This window comes from Castor canadensis, chromosome 7 (assembly GCF_047511655.1).
Source record: "Castor canadensis chromosome 7, mCasCan1.hap1v2, whole genome shotgun sequence".
Taxonomy (NCBI): domain Eukaryota; kingdom Metazoa; phylum Chordata; class Mammalia; order Rodentia; family Castoridae; genus Castor; species Castor canadensis.
The window spans coordinates 42,870,764-42,896,970 of NC_133392.1; the positions used below are offsets into that span (position 1 = coordinate 42,870,764).

The 26,207-nt window shown below is 40.5% G+C and overlaps 1 protein-coding gene across 17 annotated transcripts in view; it reads left to right on the forward strand.

Annotated features, from left to right (window-relative positions):
• Nucleotides 1-26,207, forward strand: part of Sgms1 (sphingomyelin synthase 1) — a 292,465-nt gene that overhangs the window by 112,209 nt on the left and 154,049 nt on the right. For 16 of the 17 annotated variants that reach the window (XM_074078860.1, XM_074078858.1, XM_074078859.1 and 13 more), the window contains one exon: nt 7,163-7,201. The exons of the other annotated variant lie outside the window; for it this stretch is intronic. The gene's annotated coding sequence lies outside the window, so the exon portion shown is untranslated. The remainder of the gene's footprint in view (nt 1-7,162; nt 7,202-26,207) is intronic. 17 annotated transcript variants of the gene reach the window in all.

A 26,207-nucleotide genomic window follows, 5' to 3' on the forward strand; every position in this document is an offset into this window, starting at 1 on the left:
TCAGCCTCCTGAATGCTGGGATTATAGACATGTACTACCACACCCATATTCTTTTAGTCTTTTCTTGCATGCCCAATGTAGCTTGTTTGTTTTGTTTATTGAAATCTAATCTAACAAATCCTCCTTTCTCCTTTCCTCCCTTACCTCAGCTAGGCAAGTTGTGTGCCTCTTGAGATATGTCCCCAGCCCTAGGCCTGCTCTTGAGACCAAGGTCTCACTAACTTTGTCAGAGCTGGCCTTGAACTTGGAATCTTCCTGCCTCCTCCTGAGTAGCTGGAATTACAGGTATTTACTACATCGTCTGCTCTTACCATTTCTTTTAACTTCCTGTGTTCCATTTTTGTGGCTAAGGTTCATTGTTTTAGTTTGAAGGTTTTGTTTTGTGTGCTCACTCAATTTGATTTTTTTCTCTGCTGGTTTTGCAGTTACGTTCTTGCCGTTCTTCTAATGTTTACCATGAACGAACACTAGATAGTTTAAAAGCCAGTTTAAGATATTCTGATTCTTTTCCAGAATTCTACAAACCTCATAGGACATCTGTTTGAGTATCACTCTTTCTGTATTCATATGCTTATCAGTATTTCTCATTTGTTTCACATAAAAATCACACAAATGTTATTTAGGAATGACACTGATTTGACCTTATGTGCTTACCACTTTTTGTTCCTTTTCCCTTCTTCCATCCTGCACCCTTCCTCTCATCAGACTTGCCTCTGCAGAATTTTCTTTCCTGAGAATCTCTTGTTTGTTTGTTTGGTTTTTTTCTCTGGCAGTACTGGGATTTTAACTCAGAGCCTAAGACTTTCTGGGAAAGTGCTTCTACCATTTGAACCACATCTGCAACCTTTTTTGCTTTAGTTATTTTTCACATAGGGTTTCATATTTTTTTGCCCAGGACCAGCTTCAGACTGTGATCCTCCTACCTATTCTTTCCATGAAACTGGAATTATTGATGTGGACCACCACACTTGGCATTTAAGATGGGGGATTTCACTAACTTTTTTCCCCCTTCTTGGGCTGGCTTTGAACCTCAGTTCTTATCGTCACTTCCCAAGAAGCTGGAATTACAGGCATGAGCCACTATGCTTGGCCCTAAGTTTTGGTTTCTGAAACATCTTTGTTTCCCTCTTATTGCTCACTTGATGTTACTTCCTGTCAGCATCATGGACACCCTGATCCATTGTGCTATCCTGGCTTTTGTTTTTACTCTTTGGACATCTGATCTGTTAGGACTTTTGTTTGCCATTCTTTAATAGATGCTTTGACTTATTCTAAGATTGTCTTTGGTGTTCTGCAGTTTTGCTGCAGCCAGTTTTTGTTCTGTTTGTATTTGTTGTGCCTCATGCATCTGGAAATTGTGCCGTTTATCAGTTTTCAAAGTTTCTCAGTGATCAGTGCTTCAGTGCTGTCTTCTCCACGTCCTGTGTGGATGCTTAGACTTCTTTATACCTCTCATGCCTCTTTTCTTTTGTTTTCTTGTTTTTCTGGGTAATTTCTTAAGACTTAGCTTTGAAGTCAATAATCCTCTGTTGAATCTTCTGATTAACGCATTCACTGGGTTTTTAATTTTAGTGATTATATCTGTATCTTATTTCTTTAGATTTTTTGTTTTTTTGGCAGTACTAGGGTTTAAACTTAGGGCCTCAGGCTTGCTAGGGAGGTGCTCTACCACTTGAGCCACTCTGCCAGTCTAAAAGCTCTATTTCTGCTTCAACTGTATCTGAATATTTTTTATGGTCTCTTTCTGCTTGTTCACCTTTTATTCCATTGTTCATATTTTTAATAAGTATATATTTAAGCAGAGTTATCCCGTATCCTATATTGAATGACAGCAGAGTCTGAGATCCTTGGAGGTCTCGATCTGTGTGTGTGCATCCTTCTTGGTGTGCATGCTGCGTTTGGATAGTTTGCCAATATTCCCTTGAAAATGAGCTGGGTGTGGTGACTCCTGTGACTGGGGAGGCTGAGGCAGGACGATCCCTGAGTCCAGGAGTTTCAGACCAGCATGTACAACATAATGAGACTCCAGCCCACAAATAATTTGTTTCACTTGATAATTATGTCTTCAAATCTTGAGGCATTGCCTCTGAGATCTGTGTTTGTTCCATCTGGGACCACCGGAACGCCACAGACCAGGTCCAGTTTTGTTTCTTCTCCAATCCTGGTTTCATTCAGGGTTTTCCTACCTGCTCAAACTAGAGACACCTGTGCCTTCTGTGCCCCTCGCTGCTCCAGGGCACCTGCCCTTTCTTCCTTGCCTCTCCTCAGTGCTCTTTCTGGGGTGTCAGTGCACTGTTTTTGCCATGATCTCAGGGGATTTGTTTCTTTACCTGGAGTGAAGCATTGCATTACAAAGCTTTTAAAACAATAGCATTGTAGATTTTATGCAGATTCTAATTACAATAGAAAGGTCTGCAAATGCCCAATCCATCCTGATTCCCCAATCAGGAGTGCCCAAGTAAATTTTTTTAACCAGTTCTCTGTACATGCCCTTGATCAATTTTCTGAAACCCTTCACACTTTAAAGGGTAAACTACTTTGCTTTATGTCACCTCAGGATAAGAAAATACTGGAATAGTGATCTCTTTGAAAGCCTGCAGAACCACGTCTGTATGCATGCTGCCAATTGTATCCTTATACTTTTGCCCAGGTTCTTTTCTTGTTAATCTATCGAATCTTTGGAAATTGGAATTACTACTCTTGGAATAAGTCATTATACACCACCAGTTTGTTAGGCCTCCAAGTCTATTTTCTGACAAGTGTCATCTCTTTCTACTTGGAATCCTAGGTTAAAAATGAATGGTGCTGTACCTGTGGATGCCTTTCTTCCCACACTGAGAGCAGGAGATAGATGTTGACTGCTGTGACTTAGAGGCCTCATCTCTGTGAGCGCCATGTCTGCACATTCTATGTCTCGTTAATAGGCATGGGGCACAGCATGAAGGTTTTGGTTTATGGAATGTTAAGTTGCTTGGGGATTTGGCTTATGGAAAAAATTTTAAATGAATGTCAAGTGAGGTAGCTGAATTAATAGGTTTTTTTTATTCATTCTGCAACAGAATAATCACCTTTAGGCAACCAGACCTTTTTAGAGGCTACACAGCTCTGACAGGTTTGGATTTCATGATAAAAGTGATACATTAGGCATGTCTGTAATCTCAGTCTTTATGCTTTGTAGGTCACAGGTATGATGTTTGTAATACTAGTGCAGTCGTGGATGGGAAGACATTGCTGAGCTCTGTAATCAGAGGGTCTTTGAAGATTTTGTGGTATTGGCTTTGTGCTTTCACATAGGAAATACAAATGCAGAAGGTTCTGCTATCTTTGGGTAGCAAATTTGAATGGTAGTCCCTTCCATCTGTGCCCTCACAACCTTGGGTTTTTGTTGGTTGTCAGTTCAGGTGCTACTGTAGGGTTTTGCTTTCCAAATGGTTGGGTTAGCTAAGCGCTCCAAAAGCTGCACGAAGGGAACTGGGAGAGTGAAGCTTGGAACTGGAGAAGCTTGCCAGGGATGGCCACGCTTCTCCAGGGAGCCCTGGCCAGCCTTCTGGGCCAGGAAGCCATCATTCCCTGGTTCAGGCTGCTTGATGGGGGAAGGAATGTGATCACCACTACTTTGGTTTTATTGGCCTGGGCTGGGCAGTTAACGTAGCAAAGAAGCAATCAATTCTTTCTACCTCCCAGCTTTCCTATGTATAGTTTGGATCATCAGCCTGACTGTAACAGAGTTCAGAGTTAATCTGAGTACAGTTTCTTTCCTACTGTGAAATTGTGATTCTCACGTCAACAGATACAGAGAGAGTCCGAGAATGTGGTCTTTCAGGTAGCTATGTTGGTTAGGACGCTTAAAACCGGGGTTTGCCTGTATTGTCAAGATGAGTGATCATGGCTCTGCACTTGGTCACCAGGCCACATCATGGAACCCAGGCAATGCTTGGCTGTGTGCTTTCTGGGCCTCAAAAACACCTGTCATGGTCATGTCCCCATTCCCTGCAGTGAGATCTGGAGGGAGATCAGAGAGATCTCATCTCTCTCTGCCTGGGCTCTGCAGCTCTTAGCCATCTACAATACTGTCCTCCTCTCTCCTGCCACATAGTAAGTGTATTTCTAAGCGAGAGTTGAAAAGTTCAGCTTATTTTAAACACCTTCCTCGCAATGTGTCCTCTGTTCTGTTCACCACATTCACCTCTGAATGCTTGTCATTGTACTCTTTATTTGATGCCTTCAAAAATGGCCATGGAATAATTTTTCTTTGCTTTTGCTGCAGTCGGGTGTTCAGGGGTTGGCAGCATGGTACAGAGGAAGGCGTAGCATGTTCATTGGTAGCCAGTTGAAGTTCTACTCCGTCTGTGTGGCTTTGGTTAACCACTTAGATTTCCAGCCTTTTGCTTTCCAGGTCCGATAACTACATTGATCTGTCATGCTGGGGTGGTCCCTAATCCCCAGAACCTGTGCGTATGTTGCCTCCTGTAGCAGGAGAGACTGCAGGTGGGTATGGTAAGGATCTTGAGATTAGGGAATATTTGCATTCTCCTAAATAAGGGGTGAGTGCTAGGCATGTGTCATCCTAGGAGCCTTTGTAAGAGGAGTTCAGGGCGTCAGAGTCAGGAGGACATGGGAGGACTGAAGTGACAGTGGAATTGAAGTGTTGCTGGAAGGCAGACCCCATCTAAGGGCTCTGCAGGGACACCTTCTCCTTTAGGGCCTCCAGGAGAAGCCCTGCTTTGTCAGCGTCTTGATTTGAGCCCTGTCAGACCCATTTTTGGACTTCTGACTTCCAGAACTATGAGATAGTAAATTTGTATTAATTTAAAGCCACCAAATTTGTAGTGATTTGTCACAATAGCAATTGGAACTAAGCACAAATATTTTCTCTATAGAAATTTAAAAAATTATGAATTCATTTTAAAACTTAATAAACATTATATGTTAACATAAATTACTTTTTTAAAATTTGTAGTTCCAGGGATCAAACCTAGGGCCTTGTGTGTGCTGGGAAGGTGCACTACAGCCCATAAATTAATTTTATAAAAACTATTTCCTAGTAATTAATGAGAAGACTACCACTATTTCATGTCTGGCTAAATAGAAGACAGCCAGGTTCTCAAGTCTGCTCTGTAGTCAGTCTGTTTCCAGTATCATGTGTCATGTCATCTTAAAAAAATAAAAAATACTCCATGGTTAGTTACACTCATGACAGCATGAACATTAAAAAGACAAATAGCTGGTGGGTGCAGGTGGTCCACACCTATAATCCTAGCTACTCAGGAGGCAGAGATCAGGAGGATCACTGTTCGAAGCCAGCCTGGGCAAATAGTTTGCAAGACTCTGTCTTGACAAAACCCTTCACAAAAAAGGGCTGGTGGAATGGCTCAAAATGTAGGCCCTGAGTCCAAGCCACAGTACTGCAAAAAAAAAAAAGAAAAAGGCAAATAATGTCTTAGTGTGAAAATATTTATTTCTGGCCACATGGACTACCTAGAAGGGTTTTGGGATTTTTAGGGGTCCACAGCTTACACCGTGAGAACCACTAGGCTGGAGCCTAGCCACACAGCCAGATACCTAGCTGCAAGAGAGTCTGGTAACTATGGTACTTATTCTGGGTGTCAGTTACAAAAGTAGGAGTTTTATTAAGATGAAAGAAAGATCGGCTGTTAAAGGACATTTAGCAAACTCAAGGTTTGATACACATGGCAGGTAGATGTCTTAGGCTGTTTTCTATTGCTGTAGCAAAATACCTGAGATGAGGTTATTACAAAAGATAAAAGTTTGTTGGGCTAACAGTTCTGGGATTTAGGAAATCCAGGAGCCCAGTGGTGCCAGGTGCTGTTGAGGGACTTCTTGCTGCATTGTAACATGGTGGAAGGCATCACATAGTGAGACAGCAAGGGTGCTAGCCGTGGTTCTCTCTCCTTATAAAGTCTCCAGTGCCCTCCTGGGAGTCCTACCCTCATAACCTCATGTTTTGGGGGCATATTCAAACCATAGCAGGAGACAAGCACCAAAATGTTAGTTTCCTATCTCCTTGCCCTTAGTTAGCTAGGAAAAAATGAGCATTTCTTACTTAAATGATTTAGAAATATGTATGACAAAACACAGTAACATGTAGGCAGAGGCATAACTGCAATGAATTGCATTTTTAGAATTTGTAGATAAATAAACTATCTTTTGTTTGGTGCTCACAGGCAGTTTTTGATAACTTGTTTGGGTCTTTTGAACTTAACAATATGCTTCCTTTTGGGTAGGAGGAAGATGGAAATGAAATTTAATGCTTGCTTTGATGTGTAGTTATTTTTCATGGGTTTGAAAATACATGGGCATGACCTTTCCTCTGGGGTCATTTTATAAACAGTCCCTGCCACTCCCTGGCAGCATCCTGTCATTGAAGGATAACCCAGTTCCAGTTTCTTTTGTGAAACAGTGCTGAGGCATATTTGTGCCAAAGTATCTTATACTTTGAAAAATGTTATGTATAATAAAAATAGTTTGGGCTTAAGTGTCTTAATTTTGAGCTTAATACAAAGCTTAATGATGGTTTCATTTATTAATGACTGTATTTAATGTGATATTTAGAGTTATCTTTTAATAATTATCGTGATATCTTTGTGTGACTGAGTACCAAGTACCTTGAAATAATCAAGGGCCTGTGAGTGACCTTGAGCTGTTATTTCAACCTCTGGGTGAACACCTGTGTGTCGTTCACACCTTGTATTGTCCATTTCTAACTGAACTGGTGGGAGGACTGTTTGGGTTTTGGATGGGTTGGGGGAGGGAGCACTGGGTAGAGAGAAGGGGTACTTGTTTGGGAGCCTCAGCTGTGATCTTTGGGTGACCTTCCAAATTGGAGCTGGGAGGGGCAGTTTTACTGGCTTTGGTGATTTTCCCCAGAAGCCTGTCAACTGTCTATGGTTGCCAGTTTCTGTCTTTATCTTGTGGTGCACTACGAAACCAGGAAGCAGGGTCTTTCTCAGTTAAACACTTGATTAGGACAGAGAGAGAAGCAATAGTGTAATGAACTTGTGTGACTGGGGATATCCCTATTTTGGGGTATATTTCAGGTCATTCCCTAGAAGTTCCCTGGGCTAGCTGTCCTGGAAGTATGCTACGTGTTCCAGTAGGGAGAAGTGCTTCTAACTGTGGTGCCTTTCTCTTTCTTTTCCAGATGTCCACGTATTAACTTGGGCTGCTGTGGATGGCAAAGGTCGGTATATTGCCTGTTAGGAAAAAGTCCTGCTTGAAAAGCCAAGTGATTGATTGCAACAGTCAGTGTTACTGGAAACATGGGCTGAAATCTTCTGATAATTTAAAATTTAGATTGCTAAACATTTAACGTTTTGGGAGTGCTTGCATTAATGAATCACTAAATGTCAAGTGGCTATGGTAGAGGCTCACTTACAGCGAAGGGCCAAGAGCAATGTCTGATTTTTCGCTTCAGCTCCCTAGTAGCCTGTGAACCTCCCCAGAGCTGGCTCAGGAGAACCTGCAAGATGGGAGCCCGTTTCACAGACTGCCAAACCTAGGTCATTGCCTTGTGCACAGAGGGCTCCGGAAGTGGTATGTGACAGTTTAGGAAAGATGAGGTCTTTCTGGAAAGAGACTATTTGCTACAGTCTCCTCAGCTGATTGTAAATGCTTGCTGCCTCTTGAACTCAGAGTCTTCCCCCAGCCCATCTCATGGCAGGTGTCCTTAGAAATGGTGTCATAGAGACAGAGCTTGTCTTGCCCTCCCTCCCACCTCTCCACCAGCTAAGCATATCTGCTTTTGCCCTAGCCGGTGCCAGAATGGTCTGGGCTTGTTGCCTGCTCCCTCACACCATCTCTGTGGGTTCTGCCCCTGCCTTCTCTCAGATATCCAGGCATCTTCCTTCTGCATTTAGTTCCTTTGTGGTGTGCTTCCTAATGGATCATGAGAACCATGCTTTCAATCAATTTCTTTCTTATTCAGACCCATCTATCTCATGATGCACTCCCTCAGAGCCTGGCTTCCAACCCTGCAGTCTGATAGTTAGACCTTGTATATCCACAGAACATTTATTGCTGACCTACTGTATGGGAGTTTTGTGTACAGATGTCAGGACTATTGGGGTCACTGGTATAGAATAGGAAGAGACATGGGAAGAAATAGCATTAATGATTAGTAACAGAAATGTGTGCAGGCTAAAAGAGAAGGGGTGATTCTACCTTAAAAGATGTTGTAAGAGTGGGTCCCTCTGACAGGAGGAGGAAGTCATGGCAGACACAAGCGAAAGCCACTGATGGCTTCCTAATAAATGTCCCTCTTTCTGATTGCATTTCCATGTGACTAGTCAGACCTCTGCAACTGAAGTATCTCTAATGGTGGAGCCTGGTTCACCATGGCAGGCTGTTGGAAAGAACCTTTTTGGACCTAGGGGTGTCCCTGAGGGAACATCACATGGATAGTTGTTAATTCTGTGCATAGTCTGGATGAAGCTTTGACTGAAAGAGAGGATAAGTGGTCTTCATTGAAATCCTTAAGCCTTGGAGGTCTGAGGTCCTTCTGCTTTGAGAATCGGTTGGTTAAATACTTAATACTCAGTTGTTCAGCTACTTGGTTGCCCTATTCCTGCTGAGGGACTTGAACACCGAGTCCAAGGAAGAGGCTCACATATAAGGACCCTCCTCCTGGTCTTAAGTAGACTGTGCTTTCTTTCATTGTACTTGTCACAGTTTTTTTTTTTTTCTTTTGAGAAACATGCCATCTTTGCTAGTTTGAGATAAAGATAGCTCCACAGGGAAATTTCTTGTGTTGTGTTCATGTATATATGTATTACAACTCTAATTGGTTCATCTCTATCAGTCCTACTGTGTGCATGTGAATCTCTTTCTCACTCTGAGTTCTTTTGAAGGCAGGAGAAACTGTTCTCTGGTTCACTGTTTTATCTACCCTGCCTGTTGCAGGGCCTGCCATATAATACAGGAGTACTAAATAGGACTTTTGTGAACTAATTTGTCAACCTTGGTTTGTACATAGCAGCTGGAGAGTAGATACTTATATTTTGATTTGGTTGGGGGAAGAAAGGCAAAAGAAAATCATCATCATCTGCCAAGTACATGTAGGAGAAGATGTTAATAATATCAAGTGATCATTTCAATATATAATGTGCTTTGATGAACCAGATTTATATTGTGATTTTGGTGTGGTTATTTATGTCTATACATATGATACAATTTTACAGAACCATGTAGGAAAAAAGGAAAAACTAGTGCTCTAAGGAAACCTATTTTGTTAATAGTATTGTATGATGCCAAGTTCCTGCTTTTGATAATAGTGATGTAAGATGGGAAAGCTGGGTGAGGGATATATGAAAATACTATTATTTTTGAGACTTCTTGAATCTAAAATTATTTCAAAATCAAGAGTTAAAAAAAGAAACATGAGATACCATTACACACCTATTAAAAGTTGCCAAACCCCAGAAATATGGAACAAAGATGCAAAACAACTTGAACTTTCTTCCATTGCTGGCAGAAATGGGAAATAGCACAAGCTCTTTGGAAAAGAGTGAGGTGGTTTCTTCTAGAGTTGAGCAGCATTTCCAATCAGGTATGTGTCAAAGAGAAGTAAAAACCTTTGCATAAAAAACTGCAGGCTAATATTTTTAAGACTTTTCCAAAATTGTAAAAACTCAGCTGTCCTTCAGTTAGTGAATTGATACACAAACCATTATGTCTATCAATGGACTGCTGCTCATCAGTAACTATGTGGATGAATCAAATGAATTTTGTTATGTGAAAGTCAAACTCAGGAGTATGACCAGTGTGATTCCATTTACATAATGTTCTAGAAAAAGAGAAGTATAGAGTTAAAAACAGGTCATGATTGCCAGGAGCAAATGATGACTCCACACAGGGAGTAGAGAACCATTGGGGGTGAATAAATGAAATGTTTCATGTTTCAATCATGGGGGCCAACACATTTGACAAAACTTAAAAATATTAAGGATGGGTTACTGCATGCAAATTTTGCTTCAGTAAATTAGACTTTAAAAGTGAAAACATTACAACAACAAAATAATCAATGGTGTGCTTTGGCTTAAAGAATCGTGAAGAATGCAGTGTGTCTTCCATGTGTCTATGGTTGGATAAGGATTTGTTAAGTTGTTAGTTATACAAGATGCCACATTCAAACACTGGGCTGCATTTGAGGACTTTGGCCTGTAACTCAGCCATGGAAATAATTATTACTGTAGAGGTGGGTACTTTCATCGTCTTTGTTAAAAGAATGCTGCTGACTCTCACCTTACCAATGCAGACTTTAGCATGTGAACATTTAGTCAAATTTCATCATGTCTCCTCTTCTGGTTTCTTTACCATTGAAAGAATCATTACTAGAATGGAGCTGAAATTCCAGATTGTTTTAAAACTAGGATTTACTACATTTAGTTTAGGTTTACTGCTAGTCAGTAGTCAATTCAGTTGAGTAAACACTGGCTAATCGTTGACCATAATGCCTTGCCAACACTTTGTGAGGTGTTGGATTAACACAGAAAAATGAGCCTCAATCCTTGTTTTGTTCACCATCCAACACAGGGGACCAAACCACACAAGTCTAGCTTACATTCAGCACTTGGAGACTGCTAAAAGGGAAGACATTTTGTAGGAGACGTTTGGGTTGGGTCTAGACATGTAAGTAGTTTTTGTCAACTGTGGAAGAGTGAATGTGGGGTTTCAGGCAGGGGTAGCTGAGTGTTGGGGAATCTGGACATAAAAGGGAGGGCAAAGAATTTCCTTCTTCCCAACTAAATAAGAGTTGAAGTGAGAGCTATCTAAGATACAGTAGAAGTTGCTGCTTCTGTGGATTGTGGGTTTCCTTTATTGATTAGTAGGGGGATGAATGCTAATATATTAATTTCTAGACCCGCTCATATTATTAGCCAGTGGGAGCTTATTATTGTAATTATTGTTCCTATAATTATAGTGGGTAAGATAATTAATTTGGCAGTGGGGTTGATTAGTACGGGAAGGATATAAACCAACATTTTCAGGGTATGGGCCCTATAGCTTAATTTAGCTGACCTTACTTTAGAGTTGAGTGTAATATGGTAGCACGAAGAATTTTGAGTTCTTAGGATTAGGTTCAATTCCTGTAGCTCTAGAAATAAGAGGGCTTAAACCTGTATATTTTACTCTATCAAAGTAACTCTTTTGTAAGACATATTTCTATATTTGTGGGGGGATGCTTGATATGGCAATGAGGAGAGATACATATAGTATGCAGACGGCCAAAGTAAGTGGGAGGAAGTTTTTTCATAGTAGATGTATAAGTTGGTCGTATCGGAATCAGGGGTATGATGCTCGGATTCATAGAAATAGTATGGGGAGGCAAAGGGTTTTGATGGTGAAGTTGATTGTGTATAGTTCTGGGGTTAGAGGGTTGTGGAATGCGCCTCAGATCTGCTCCTGCAGATATCTAGAAAGCTTTAAAATTATAAGTAGTTCATTTCTTTCTCCTCTATTAGTTTGTATTGCTGCTGTAACTAATCACCATAAAGTGGGCAGCATAAAACAGCACACCTTTATTGTCTCAGACTTTCGTAGACCAGAAGCCTGCCATGGGTCACATGCTTGAGTGAATGAATAGTCCTTGCTGTTTTCAGCTTCGAGAGGCTGCCAGTGTTCTTCGGCTCACAGCCCTTTTCTGTCTTTATCTTCTCTCTGACCATCCTTCTGTGGTCAATTCCAGGAAACGCTTTTTGATTTTCAAGGACCTGTGTAATTGGGCCCAACTGGATTCAGAATGCTTTTTCTATGTCAAGATCCTATTGCCAGAATGGTACAGACCCGTAATGTTGCACCCACACCTCAGTCTTCAGGAGTGGTCAGTACCCCAAGGTGATAGACGTAGTGTTCAGCTCTTAGTCACACAAGGTGCTCTTGTGTATACATTCTCATTTGATTTTTACTTAACAGGAGTCACATATCAAGTAACTACCATTTTAAATAGAGCATCGCTGTCACATAGCACCTTTGGGGGACCCATTTATGGCCTAACTGGTGGGAGCCCATCTTAATCAGTTACTCTGCCTGTTGCCCCTGAGGCATCTGTGGTGGGGTTGAGTAGCACCCATTCTGCTCAGGCTGAGCTGGGGCTCTTGATAATCTAAGGGTTCACTGTTTTGGAGCTCGTGGTAAGAACAGAAGTTCTCTGGAGTGTCACCACTCCAGGGTGTTAGCATGTTAGTTTGAAGCCCTGAAGATGACATGAGGCCATGTAGGATGATTTCATCAAAAGCACTTCATATCACCAGCTGTGTGCAATTGCCAGCTTAGTCTGGCCTGGCAGACCTGGTGGTGGCTGTGAGTGGTATTCTGATTGCAGGCTGTCGGTTGTTAGCTGGCTAATTTGGGGAAGGGTTGGGGTGGTTGGATGCCACAGAAAAGTCACATTAACATAGCTAATACTTACTGCAGAGATCACAGAAATCAGGGTGCAGGGGTGAATAAGACTCAGGCCTCCTTCCACTTGCTTTGCTTTTCTACACAGTGATTATGCATGCAAACTTGTGGTTTTGGCCCTTCAGAGTATTTGATAAAGGAGTGTCATAGCTGCCTGCTCTTTAGCCTGTTTAGCTCAGTCCCCGCTGGCCAGGACCCAGGGCCGTGGTGTTTCTGGGCTTCTGCTCAGAAGAGCTGCCTGGAAGCACAGAGACAAGAGGCTGTTGTGCAACTCTGATAACTGGCAGCTGCAAACAGGAGTGATAAAGTCCTTCTGTTTTGCCTTTGCTCAGTTCTAAATGGTACTTTATGATTATTTTATAGCAATGCAGTTTTTCTTAGGAAAGCTTGACTTGTGGTTTTTATTCTGAGGGTCTTAGGGACCTTCTGTGAGTGGCAGTTCAATTTGCCAGAAGGATGGATGACCCAACAGGACTGAAGTTGTTGGCTGGACCTACTTAGCAACAGGCTGCATCATCTTGTACCAGTCACTTTCCCTCACTGGGACTGTAAGCTGGGGCAGCTCAGACTTGAACAGCTAAGTGGCTTGTACTTGGTACCAGCACTTTGGATACAGGTCCATTTGGTGCTAGAACATTGGGTCCTAATTGGCATGCTTTGCAGAAATTTGGAGCTCTGCGGGTTGCTTCCTGTCCTGGGTCACGTGGGTCAGTTAAGTCCTTGAGGTACTGTGTGCAAATTACTTAGTAGAGTATCTGCCACCTGTGAGGGGAGCTAAGAAATGGTGGCTTCTGTAACATTTGAATTACCTGCTCTGTGACAGTACTGTCGTGCTCCTCTTTACTTCCTGTCACAGAGTTAGTGGTTTCCTTATCTTTATTTAAATTCTAATAATTGTGGACACACAGTTCACTTTAATTTACTCCTATAAGGGTGTCTTGTGGCTGACTTGTGTGATTTTAGGAAGGGGTGATGGCTTCAGTGGCTTTCCTTTTAGAACACAGCTCTATAAGATGAAATGAAACTGAACACTAAGTCTACAAGGCTCAGTCTGGGACTTTGTTTTTTCAGTGTGGCTTTTTTACAGTTCCTAATTTCTGTTATCAGGAAGGAAAGCTGTGGGAAACAGCGGGAAAATGGAGCTATGGGCTGTCCTTGAGAGAGAACATGGTAGCATGAGAAGGAAGCCTTAATTTCTTCCCAATGTTTACTGAACTTTGGGCTTTTCAGCTACTAGAGTTGCAAAATGAGTGCAACCAATTAAGACCTTTGCCCTCATGGAGGTTAGTTTATTGGGACAGGGTAGTCATTAAATTACAGAAATAATAGTTTAATTATACTTGTGGTTAGGGCTTGGTGAAGTACAATGTATGATGTGTGTGATGCTGGATCTGCATGTGGTGGGGAGATCAAAATAGTCACCCCAGGGAAATGACTTCTAGGACAGAGGGAGAGGAGAGAGAGTGAGAGGGAGTGGAAAGTTACGGAAGGTCTCAGCCCTGTGTCAACGATGTGTGCAGATAGAAAGTTTTGGAGGACTGTAGATTGGATAGGGTGGAGTGAGTGGAGCACTCTTTTCTCTCTTTGGGAGATATTCTTCTCCAGGTATCTACTCAAGTGGCCCCTTATTAGGGAGATATTCTGGGGCTACTTGAGTCACCATTCCTCCCCTGCCAGTCTGCAGCACTTGCTACTGCTTGACAACTCTGTGGCTTTCTTATTTGCCTGTAGTGTGAGCTCCAGAGGTGGAGTAGAGTGTTCTCTTTGCTCTCTTTCCTCATGGGTCTCAGTAAGTTCTTGTTGGGTGAATCAGGAGTTTGCCTTGGGTTCTGGTTATTTTTTCTTTTTCAAACTTGGATTAATTTTTCAGTTCATCTGAGGCTACAGAGGGAGTAGGTACAGGGGTACTGTTCATACGACAGATTAAAAAAATTTTTTAAAGATAAGTAGAAAAGATTGATTTTCTTTTAAAAATTTCAATGTTAGACGTCACAGAAGACAATAGCTAGGAAAATGTTTGCAGATGCTCCTCCACTTGTGATGGAATTATATTCTGGTAAACCCATCTGCAAGTTGAAATACCCATAGGTTGAAAATGAATTTAATCTCCCTTACCAACCTACCACACATCCTAGCTTCGCACCATAGGGAGCTGTGGCATGTTGCTTGTTTCCTGTTCATTATTGTGAGAGAGAATTGGACTACTTATCACTAGGCAATAAGATAGAATTTCAAAATTTGAATCACAGTTCTTACTGAATGCTGATTACTTTGGCATCACTGTAAAGGTTAAATATATATGTGTAGTGTGTATATATGTATAATATTTATTACAAATATATTATAATATTATATATTATTATATTTATATTATTATTAATATATTTAATATATATATGTAGAGAGAGTCATCTTAAGTGGGGAATTATCTGTATTACTTTTGTTGTTTATAAGTTGATATAAAAATCTAGCCCCATTCTTCCCCTACTGTACATGACTTAAAAAAACTCTTCATTTTGATGTTGACCAAATTTTTGGGCTAAATTATAACATATTGTAATTCTTCTAAACTAATTGTTTTTATGGGAGGAGCCAGAGGTCTTTTGACAGTCTCTTTTTTACCTGGAGTGTATGATCAAAGCTTCATCAAAGGAGAAATTTGAGGACAGCATTGGAGAAAAAGTTTGTTACAAGCATGAGCAGATCTCTGGTTCTCTATGTAGCCAGTAATTAAAAAAAATTTTTTTTGCTTTAATTTAAAAGGACTTATAATTCAGAAATATTTTCCTAAATCTTTTTGACTTTTGGGAATGAATCTTTTGGTGGTTCTGGGGTTTGCACTCAGGGTCTTATCCTTGCCAGGCATGTGCTGTGCTGTTTGAGCCATGCCTCCCATTCCCCACTCCTAATCTCTTTAAAATGGATATTATCAAAGTGGTAGTATTATTTGGGGGATTAAATAAAAAAGGCACATGTGCATTATTGTTACCATGTAGAAGCTAACATAATTGATGCTATTGCTAAATGCTGTAGCGTGCGGCATAGCCATCCACTTTAGAGTTCCCTAGACGTGCCTGAGCTTCAGAATCTCATTGGGTGCTTGTTAAAAGCAAACACTTTCAGGCAACACCCAGACACCCAGACTTGCTGAATCAGATCCCCAATGGAGGGGCCTGGGAACCTTGCTGGGTAGACAGGAGCACATGTTGGAGTTTGTGAGCCTGCCTGATTTTGTACGCTCTGCATGATGAATTCAGATCTGTGATTATATGTGTCAGAGGGTGCACCAATCTTTAGACAGGAAAAACGGTCACTTTCTGTGGAGGCCATCTTCCTCAGACTCTCTCTCAGGGCACATGGAGCACACTCCTAGGAACACAAGGCAGAGTAGGTTGAAAATGAATTTAAGCAGTGTAAGCGACTTAGCTTCTTTCTTTCCCTTGACAGATTATTTATGATCTGAAAACCTGTTCTGTTAAATATATGTAGGAATGTGGTCAGTGTGGTGACAGCCCTCCGTCCTGCCAGGTCTCTGAGGCTACACCCATCTGGCTGTTCCACTGACAGTGACCATGGAGGTGGTGACCCCAGCCTTGGTGCGTTCAAGGGCAGGTCTGCAGAGCTTTTCTTCCCTTGACTGAGAGCTGGGAACCAGGAAGCAACACCTCACTCCATTGCACTCAGGACAGTGTGTTCTTAACAACTATTCTGGAAAAACAACATTTTGTTTTGTTTTGTTTTCACATAAATCTGCAAGTTCATTTCCCCTCTCTGACCCAGGTGGTAGCTAATCATTTCCCCATCAGAAGCAGAGGAACATGCAGATGCAAAAATTTACTCCCAGGGCCGAGGCTTCAGTGGATGGTATAAATGGGCTTCATAGCTGTTTGTGCCCTGCATGTCAGGGTGGGCAGGGTTGGTGTGCTGCGCACGACTCTACAAAGGTGGATAGAATTTTTCTCTAGAGATGTTTTTTGTGTTCGTCATGGTTTTGTGTCCTTGTTACATGAGCATATTTCAGGTTGGCCTTCACTGTGCCTTTCTGTTTGTGTTACCATGGGAAAAGCTGATTGGTGCTGAGACTTACTTGGTGTCAAGTCCACTTTCTGTACCATGACAAATCTTTTTTTTTTTTTTTTTGGTGGGATTGGGGTTTAAACCTGGGGCATACTTGCTTGCAAAGCAGCCACTCTACTGCTTAAGCAGTAGAGTGTGCCATCTCCAGTCATTCCAACTGTTGACAGTCCTCACCATTAGGACAATATTCCTTTTTTTTTTTCCTGTGGATTTTTTTTCTTTTTTTTTATTGTTTTATCATTCATATGTGCATACAAGACTTGGGTCATTTCTCCCCCCTGCCCCCACCCCCTCCCTTACCACCCACTCCGCCCCTTCCCTCTCCCCCCCACCCCCTCAATACCCATCAGAAACTATTTTGCCCTTATCTCTAATTTTGTTGAACAGAGAGTATAAGCAATAATAGGAAGGAACAGGGTTTTTGCTGGTTGAGATAAGGATGGCTATAGAGGGAGTTGACTCACATTAATTTTCTGTGCATGTGTGTTACCTTCTAGGTTAATTCTTTTGATCTAACCTTTTTTCTAGTTCCTGGTCCCCTTTTCCTATTGGCCTCAGTTGCTTTTAAGGTATTTGCTTTAGTTTTCTGCATTAAGGGCAACAAATGCTAGCTAATTTTTTAGTTGTCTTACCTATCCTCACCCCTCCCTTGTGTGCTCTCGCTTTTATCATGTGCTCAAAGTCCAATCCCCTTGTTGTGTTTGCCCTTGATCTAATGTCTACATATGAGGGAAAACATACAATTTTTGGTCTTTTGGGCCAGGCTAACCTCACTCAGAATGATGTTCTCCAATTCCATCCATTTACCAGCGAATGATAGCATTTTGTTCTTCTTCATGGCTGCATAGAATTCCATTGTGTATAGATACCACATTTTCTTAATCCATTCGTCAGTAGTGGGGCATCTTGGCTGTTTCCATAACTTGGCTATTGTGAATAGTGCCGCAATAAACATGGGTGTGCAGGTGCCTCTGGAGTAACCTGTGTCACAGTCTTTTGGGTATATCCCCAAGAGTGGTATTGCTGGGTCAAATGGTAGATCACTGTTTAGCGTTTTAAGGAGCCTCCAAATGTTTTTCCAGAGTGGTTGTACTAGTTTACATTCCCACCAACAGTGTAAGAGGGTTCCTTTTTCCCCACATCCTCGCCAACACCTGTTGTTAGTGATGTTGCTAATGATGGCTATTCTAACAGGGGTGAGGTGGAATCTTAGTGTGGTTTTAATTTGCATTTCCTTTATTGCTAGAGATAGTGAGCATTTTTTCATGTGTTTTTTGGCCATTTGAATTTCTTCTTTTGAGAAAGTTCCGTTTAGTTCACTTGCCCATTTCTTTATTGGTTCATTAGTTTTGGGAGAATTTAGTTTTTTAAGTTCCCTGTATATTCTGGTTATCAGTCCTTTGTCTGATGTGTAGCTGGCAAATATTTTCTCCCACTCTGTGGGTGTTCTCTTCAGTTTAGAGACCATTTCTTCTGATGAACAGAAGCTTTTTAGTTTTATGAGGTCCCATTTATCTATGCTACCTCTTAGTTGCTGTACTGCTGGGGTTTTGTTGAGAAAGTTCTTACCTATACCTACTAACTCCAGAGTATTTCCTACTCTTTCCTGTATCAACTTTAGAGTTTGGGGTCTGATATTAAGATCCTTGATCCATTTTGAGTTAATCTTGGTATAGGGTGATATACATGGATCTAGTTTCATTTTTTTGCAGACTGCTAAACAGTTTTCCCAGCAGTTTTTGTTGAAGAGGCTGCTATTTCTCCATTGTATATTTTTAGCTCCTTTGTCAAAGACAAGTTGGTTATAGTTTTGTAGCTTCATATCTGGGTCCTCTATTCTGTTCCACTGGTCTTCATGTCTGTTTTTGTGCCAGTACCATGCTGTTTTTATTGTTATTGCTTTGTAATATAGTTTGAAGTCAGGTATTGTGATATCTCTGGCATTGTTCTTTTGACTGAGTATTGCCTTGGCTATTCGTGGCCTCTTGTGTTTCCATATAAATTTCACAGTAGATTTTTCAATCTCTTTAATGAATGTCATTGGAATTTTGATGGGAATTGCATTAAACATGTAGATTACTTTTGGGAGTATAGACATTTTTTACTATGTTGATTCTACCAATCCATGAACATGGGAGATCTCTCCACTTTCTATAGTCTTCCTCAATCTCTTTCTTCAGAAGTTTATAGTTTTCCTTGTAGAGGTCATTCACATCTTTTGTTAGGTTTACACCTAGGTATTTGATTTTTTTTTTTTGAGGCTATTGTAAATGGAATTGTTTTCATACATTCTTTTTCAGTTTGGTCATTGTTAGTGTATAGAAATGCTAATGAATTGTCTATATTGATTTTATATCCTGCTACCTTGCTGTAGCTATTGATGATGTCTAGAAGCTTCTAAGTAGAGTTTTTTGGGTCTTTAAGGTATAGGATCATGTCGTCTGCAAATAGGGATATTTTGACAGTTTCTTTACCAATTCCTTTTATTCCTTCTTCTTGCCTAATTGCTTTGGCTAGGAATTCCAGTACTATGTTGAATAGGAGTGGAGATAGTGGGCATCCTTGTCTGGTTCCTGATTTTAGAGGGAATGGTTTCAGTTTTTCTCCATTAAGTATAATGCTGGCCGTAGGTTTGTCATATATAGCTTTTATAACGTTGAGGTACTTTCCTTCTATTCCTAGTTTTCTTAGAGCTTTTATCATGAAATGGTGTTGGATCTTATCAAAGGCTTTTTCTGCATCTATTGAGATGATCAAGTGGTTTTTGTCTTTGCTTCTGTTAATGTGGTTTACTACGTTTATTGATTTTCGTATGTTGAACCACCCCTGCATCCCTGGGATGAAGCCTACTTGGTCGTGGTGAATAATCTTTTTGATGTGTTGTTGAATTTGGTTTGCCATTATTTTGTTGAGGATTTTTGCGTCAATGTTCATTAAGGAGATTGGCCTATAGTTCTCCTTTTTGTAGGTGTCTTTGCCTGGTTTTGGGATAAGTGTAATACTGGCTTCATAAAATGTGTTTGGCAGTTTTCCTTCCCTTTCTATTTCGTGGAACAGTTTAAGGAGGGTTGGTATGAGTTCTTCTTTAAAGGTCTGATAGAATTGAGCAGAGAATCCATCAGGTCCTGGACTTTTCTTTTTGGGGAGACTCTTGATTGCTGCTTCAATTTCATTTTGTGTTATAGATCTATTCAGGTGATTAATTTCCTCTTGGTTCAGTTTTGGATGCTCATATGTATCTAGAAATCTGTCCATTTCTTTAAGATTTTCAAATTTATTTGAATATAGGTTCTCGAAGTAATCTCTGATGATTTCCTGGACTTCCATGGTGTTTGTTATTATCTCCCCTTTTGTATTTCTGATTCTACTAATTTGGGTTTTTTTTCTCTCCTCATTTTAGTCAGGTTTGCCAGGGGTCTGTTGATCTTGTTTATTTTTTCAAAGAACCAACTTTTTGTTTCATTAATTCTTTGTATGGTTTTTTTGGTTTCTATTTCGTTGATTTCAGCTCTTATTTTTATTATTTCTCTCCTTCTATTTGTTTTGGGATTTGCTTGTTCTTGTTTTTCTAGGAGTTTGAGATGTATCATTAGGTCATTGATTTGGGATCTTTCAATCTCTTTAATATATGCACTCATGGCTATAAACTTTCCTCTCAGGACTGTCTTTGCTGTGTCCCAAGGTTCTGGTAGGTTGTGTTTTCATTTTCATTGACTTCCAGGAACCTTTTAATTTCCTCTTTTATGTCATCGATGATCCATTGTTCATTAAGTAATGAGTTATTTAGTTTCCAGCTGTTTGCATGTTTTTTGTCTTTACTTTTGTTGTTGAGTTCTAGTTTTACTGCATTGTGATCAGATAGTATGCACGGTATAATTTCTGTTTTCTTATATTTGCTGAGGCTTGCTTTATGCCCTAGGATATGATCTGTTTTGGAGAAGGTTCCATGGGCTGCTGAGAAGAATGTATATTGTGTAGAGGTTGGATGAAATGTTCTGTAGACATCAAGTAGGTCCATTTGATCTATTGTATATTTTAGATGTTGGATTTCTTTATTGATTTTTTGTTTGGATGACTTATCTATTGATGATAATGGGGTGTTAAAGTCTCCCACAACCACTGTGTTGGCGTTAATATATGCTTTTAGGTCTTTCAGGGTATGTTTGATGAAATTGGGTGCATTGACATTGGGTGCGTACAGGTTGATGATTATTATTTCCTTTTGGTCTATTTCCCCTTTCATTAGTAAGGAATGTCCTTCTTTATCTCGTTTGATCAATGTAGGTTTGAAGTCTACTTTGTCAGAGATAAGTATTGCTACTTCTGCCTGTTTTCGGGGGCCATTGGCTTGGTAAATCTTCTTCCAACCTTTCATCCTAAGCCTATGCTTATTTCTGTCGGTGAGATGGGTCTCCTGTAAGCAACAAATTGTTGGATCTTCCTTTTTAATCCATTTCGTCAAGTGGTGCCTTTTGATGGGTGAATTAATTCCGTTAATATTAAGTGTTAGTACTGATAGGTATGTGGTAATTCCTGTTATTTAGTTGTCTTAGTTGTTTGAAGGTTTGATTGTGTATACCTAAGTTGAGGTTACTCTCTACTTTCTTGCTTTTTCTTTTCCTGTGGCTTGGTGCTGCCTGTCTTTTCATGGTTAAGTTGGGTTTCACTTTCTGTATGCAGAATCCCTTGAAGAATCTTTTGTAGTGGTGGCTTTGTGGTCACATATTGTTTGTTTCTGCTTATCATGGAAGACTTTTATTGCTCCATCTATTTTGAATGATAGTTTTGCTGGGTAGAGTATCCTGGGGTTGAAGTTAGGAAGATCTCACCCTACGCTCTTCTTGCTTTTAATGTTTCTGTTGAGAAGTCTGCTGTGATTTTGATGGGTTTACCTTTGTATGTTACTTGTTTTTTCTCTCTTACAGCCTTCAATATTCTTTCCCTAGTCTCTGAGCTTGTTGTTTTAATGATAATATGCCGTGGGGTAGTTCTATTTTGATTTGGTCTGTTTGGTGTCCTGGAGGCCTCTTGCATCTGTATGGGAATATCTTTTTCTATATTTGGGAAATTTTCCATTATTATTTTGTTGACTATATTACGCATTCCCTTTGCTTGTACCTCTTCGCCTTCTTTGGTGCCCATGATTCTCAAGTTTGGTCTTTTGATGGAGTCAGTGAGTTCTCGCATTTTCTTTTCACAAGTCTTGAGTTGTTTAATTAATAGTTCTTCAGTTTTTCCTTTGGTTACATTTCATCCTCAAGTTCTGAGATTCTGTCTTTTGTTTGTTCTATTCTGCTGGATTGGCCTTCCATTTTGTTTTGCAGTTCTGTTTCGTTCTTTTTTCTGAGGTTATCCATATCCGGGTGGTTTCCTCTTTAATGTTGTCTATTTTTGTCCTGAGTTCATTTATCTGTTTGTTAATTGTGTTCTCTGTTTCACTTTGGTGTTTATACAGTGCTTCTATGGTTTCCTTTATTTCTTCTTTTGCTTTTTCAAATTCTCTATTTTTGTTGTCTTGGAATTTCTTGAGTGTCTCCTGTACATTTTGGTTGACCATATCCAGTATCATCTCTATAAAATTCTCATTGAATACCTGTAGTATGTCTTCTTTTAAATTATTCTTGTGGGCTTCATTGGGTTCTTTGGCATAGTTTATCTTCATTTTGTTGGAGTCTGGATCTGAGTATCTGTTTTCTTCATTTCCCTCTGGTTCCTGTACTAATTTTTTGCTGTGGGGAAACTGGTTTCCCTGTTTTTTTCTGTCTTCCCGTCATTGTCCTTGGTGTTGTTACTGTCCCTGTACTGTGTGCAATTAAGTATTTTCTAGCTTGTAATAATAACAATGGTAAGATTTAGAATGGAAAGGTGAGAGGAGATGGAAAGCAAGAAGTTAAAGAAAATGGAAAAACAAATAGACAAGTAGAAGAAAACGAAACAAGGAATCAATCAAGGAAGTTACAAAGGTATAAACAGGGAGCATTAGTGTACTAATCGACAGTAAGCTGAACAGGCATTAGAGAGACAGAGGATTGAAAATAAAAAATAAAAAGAATAAATATAAGAATAAAAATGAAAATAAATAAATGAAAGAAATATATATGTAAAAATATAATAAAAAAATGAAAAATAGATAATAAAAAATAAATTAAAAAATACCCCTCCAAGTTCAAATGCAATGAAGTTTCAGTCTTAATAATTTTGGTGTCCGTCTCAGTCTCTAATCCTGGAGATGGTGCCTCAGATGTTGTTCTGTAGTTGTCTCATCATAGGGGATGCATAAAGTAGAACAAAACTGCACACAAAAAAAAACAAAAACAAAAAACAGAGACCCACAAAGGGTCTCAAGTTCAAATGCAATACAATTTCAGTAAGTTTTTCAGCATGCAGGTATAGTTTGGTTGTTTTCTCATCAGAGGTAGGAAGAGAGACCAAAAAAAAAAAAAAAACAAAGAGTCTGGAGACAGTTCTGAGAATGGTATCTGCGGCTGTGGCTTGCCTGCCTGCTGCTGTCAGCCTGCTGTTGCTGGAGCCATTATTTATGCAGATCTCAGGGGTCAGCTTAGCACTCACCTGGCCCCACAGGCTTTGTTTACTCAGAGTTCTCCTGTGTGTGAGCCTCTGCTGCAAGCTTTCCCCTTTCCAAGTACACTGGGGGAGGTGACACTGCACCCGCTTTCTCTGGCCTGCATGTTTGTTTACAGCTCCCATGGGAAGTGGGTCTTCCCCCCTCTCCTGTGGAGTTTTTCTCCCTCTGCCACTCTCACAAGCTTTCCGGCTCCTGGTTGTTGTTGCTGGGTGCACGCCCCCGCTCCCGCCGGAGCCTCTCCTTCCATGACAAATCAATTCACTTTTGGGGGTTATTTTTACAGATGAAAAATCCAAGTACATTTTTAAGTGGCCAGTTTTCAGTCCATTTCATAACAGCCTGTGAGGTCTCAATGATGTTCACACAGATACATTAAAGTTAAGCATCTGGAGACTGAGAGGGTATTTCTTCTTCTTCCCCCATAACGTTCTGTGACAAAATGTACATTCACAGTTTTAAATAGGGAATTCCTAAAATCTTAACAAATTTAAGAACAACTGACTAGGAAAATGTGCAGGTGGGCAGATATATGTTGCTCTGTGGGTGTTCCTGACAGACTAAACTTTCCAGATAGAGTGAGAGAAGGGTGAAGTCAGCTGTCCCTTGCTACTTTCCTTTGGACAGATGGAAGAACCTAGCTGTCAATGAGACTGGGTTCCTCCTGTGTGTTCTTTGGGAATTCAGCTATGAGAAGAGCCTAGACCTGCAGCTTTCTTTACTGACTTCTCTTACTGTTCTGTTTTTCTTCCCTCATTTGTTTGTAAATCTTTGTGTGTGGAGAGGCTGGAGGTAGAATTTCAAGTCCTCTTTTTATAGGTGGTAGTGAGGATTACCCAGTTCATTGGTTTTGATCAGTTCTAGATACAGATTAATAGCTTGCTAGGTGACTGGCCTGGGAGAGGGGAGTTTGTGAAGAGCAGCCAGGAACAGGGAGTAGGGAGGCCCACTCCAGAGATTTCTAAATCACAAATACGGTGTGCAGTGAAGACACAGTTATCCTCAGAGCAAGTGCTATGCTCAAAGAAGTAAGTGGAAAAACACCAACTCCTCCCTTTCTCTAAAACATACAAATATAAAACAAAAATGGACTGTTAAGCAAATGAACAATTTTCTTAAATACTGGTACTTAAACCTGTAATTGTTAATGTAATTATGTCTAATTATCTAGACAGTAATCCTAAGACTTTTTTCTGAGAGTTTTAATGATACCATGCCATGTATTTTACTATCTCACGACATTTTCTAACCTCTTTAAAGTGGGGCTCTGGTCTCATGCTTCTTGGGAACTCCTGTGAAACTGAACAAAGAATAGAGACCTTATAAGGATATAGAATCACTTCAACGTGTGACTCAGTGGGTTGATGTAGGAGGAATTCTGTGCTACTTGCCTTCTGGGTGTTCACATTTTATCCATGTTCACTATGCTTATTTACAAGCTATTTTAGCACAAAGAATGCCTGTTAATTTTTCTTAGCCTGGGTATGAATGGTACAGAATTATCTCTGCAAACTAATTTCTTTAAGGAAATCAAAGAACAGGGAAAAATCAAGCCTTTTACCAGGTACTCTACCTAATTAAAAATACAACAAATACTTTTGTATATAATACAAAATTTTGTACAAACTGAGAATGCAAGTAATTGCCTTTTAAATTTTTCTCATAATTGCAAGCACATTTTTCATTTCTTCTTACTATGGTGCAGTTTGTGAACTCATCATTCCCCCCCCCTCCGTTTCTCATCATTGAAGGACTTCCCCCGGGAGGTGCTATGAATGGACAAAAAAAGAAGTTATTCCAGGTGGGACGTGGGGGCCTGAATAGGGAGCACAGCAGGGCACATTGGGAGGAAGCATAGGTGCTACTGCCAGAGAGGATGAGGGGAGAAGAGTGTGGAGGAGGCTAGGGTACTCTATAAAGATTCTTGATGTCCACAGAGGAGCTTTGAATTTTAAGCAGGAAGTGACACAAAACAACTGCTTTTGGAAGATCTCTTCTGGAATAGTGGACTGAAGACCACAGCACCACTTGCTGATCAAATTTCTCCTCCATCACTCCTTCCTGTGGTACCTGCTTCTGCATTATTTTCTTGGAAGCACTTGTCACCAGAGGCCACAGTACTTGCTCCTTGTCTGACTTTGCTGACTAGAATGCAAACTCCCCCAGGACAAGGATTTTGTATTTTTCCTTTGCGGTATTTCCAGTGCCTCCTCAATAGTGGACTGGGCAAGGAACAGGTGCTCAGCAAAGATTTGCTAACCAAACAAATGAATAGGTCAGTTTCTGAAATCAAAGTGAGTTGTGCTCCCCACACATGCAATAGCATGGTTGATTACAAAAGGAAATACCAAAGCACATTGTGTCTGTGTATGAAAATAACATAATGAAACCCACCAAAAAATAGAGGGAGGAGAGATGGGGAAAAGAAAGAGCAATAGAGGCAGTTAGTATGAATGACCGAAGTACAGCATGTGCATGTGTGGAAATTCCACAGTGACACCTTCTTGTACAACTAACACACACTAGTAAAAAATTAAAAAATAGTAACTGATTGAACCCTAAACAAGGGATTGAAATTCACATCACCAGTAAGGAACAGCAGCGTTATATACCTCCACATTCCATGCTCTGAGTCACCTCAATCTTCCTGTGGGAAAACGAGTGGAAGTAAATACACTTAATGTCCAAATTGCCATTTTCCAAAAACTACCAGTCATGGGCAAGAAAGAAAAAAGCTGAAGAGCTGTTTAAGTGTAAAGGAGATGAGATGTGACAGAGACATGACAGCTAAGTGCGGTCTGTGGTCCTGTGCTGGGTCCCGCTCTTGCAGGGTGGAATTAGGATATGCGGGAGGCCAGGCACCTCCCTGTAATGTAGCTGCTCTGGGTAAATTGTGAGGATTCATCAGCCTTGTCATCCGAAGTGGCTTGAGCCATGCCTCGGGACACAGAGCACCACCTGAAAAATCTGCTCTCAGTCCACGATCTGCCACCAAAGCTGTGTGGCTGTGGTTCCTTGTCAGAGGTTATAGTTTGGAGAGTCAGAGTCTCTTATATAACTTTGAACCTAAACAGCAGCCCAAGTCTGAGTGTCAGTCCTACACAGAAGGTTATGGTCAGGCTGACTCTGG